This window comes from Poecilia formosa, unplaced genomic scaffold (assembly GCF_000485575.1).
Source record: "Poecilia formosa unplaced genomic scaffold, Poecilia_formosa-5.1.2 Scaffold239, whole genome shotgun sequence".
NCBI lineage: Eukaryota > Metazoa > Chordata > Actinopteri > Cyprinodontiformes > Poeciliidae > Poecilia > Poecilia formosa.
In genome coordinates, this window is record NW_006800178.1 from 649,392 (window position 1) to 650,723 (window position 1,332).

General features: G+C 40.5%; 1 protein-coding gene across 1 annotated transcript in view; it reads left to right on the top strand.

Moving 5' to 3' along the window:
• The window catches only part of LOC103149947 (trace amine-associated receptor 13c-like), an 8,930-nt gene that overhangs the window by 1,393 nt on the left and 6,205 nt on the right, over window positions 1-1,332 (top strand). The gene's annotated exons all lie outside the window — the stretch shown is intronic.

A 1,332-nucleotide genomic window follows, 5' to 3' on the forward strand; every position in this document is an offset into this window, starting at 1 on the left:
CCTTCCATCAAAATCACACAACAATATTCTGACCTTATCAGATGATTCATTTTATATACCACCTGTCCTCCGTCATCTGTGGGGATCCGAAGATGACGGAGTTCTACTGCTACTTAAATAAGGGAGAACGAACCGTGAAGGCAGAAAATGAGCATGTCTTCACTGCAGACAGTGACTGCAGTGAAGACATGTACAAGAACGGCTTCATTTATATTTATGAAAAGAACTGAGAACACCAGAGGTTAATTTCTCCAGCGCCTCCTCTGGAAGATGACAAAGGGCCCTTTGGAGTGGAGTGTTAAGGAAGATTTTTATGAATTAATTAATTTTGGAAAAAGTTTGGCTCTCTCTCTTCCTCTTAGATCCCGGCTCCTCTCGCGACGGCCACGTGTAGTCACGCAGAAGAAAACAGCAATGCGTGTTGATGTCACAGAATTGCAGTTTAATCCAATAGAAAAGGCATAAAATTACAACAGAAACTGCAGAACAACAGAGACATGCATTTGTTTACCTGACAGAAATGGAAAGAAGAAGAAGGAAAGAAAGAAAGAAAAGCAAAGACGTCCAAAGACGTCTTTGGAGAATTGCAAGAGCAAATCTGATCTGTTACTCTGTATTGGAAAGTCTTATCTTCTTTTCTTTAATTTATTCAAATAAGGCGTATCTTTGCTCATCCAATCCAGGAGGTATCTCTGACCCTTTGTCTGAAGCCAGGAACTCCTGCTGTGTTTACGGCCTTTCACAGATGAGTATGAAAAGCTAGAACTTCTCCTGTATTGTTTTCCCACAGACAAAAGGCAGTTCAAACGATTCTAGCAAACCATCTGCTGTAACAACAGGTAAAATAAAGGTCAAAAAGCCAGAATACGTTACTGATTTTAAAACTACAATTAGGCCATTTGAATCAAGACATGTTAGGTTTTAAAACTAGCTTATTTTAAATTTATTTTCTCAACAGGAGCTAAAAATATTAACATCGGAAGAAGAAAAACATCCTAGAAGACCTAATTAGTAACCATTTTGAGGCTGGACCAAACATGTCTGATTTAAATTTAAGGGGCAAAAGGTAAAAAGATTTGACAGGTTTCCTGTTTGCAGGTTTCTCTCCGGGCACTCCGGCTTCCTGCCACAGTTTGAAATCTCCACTGAAATGATCCAGTAGGCAGATGTGGATCCGTGGAGGCGTCCACCTATGCCTACTCTATATATATATGGTCTTCACCTTCCAGGCCTTCTCCAGTTCCTCTCTGAGGCCCTGGTATTTCTCCAGTTTCTCATGCTCTTTTTTCCTGATGTTGTGGTCACTTGGTATTGCTACATCCACCACAACGG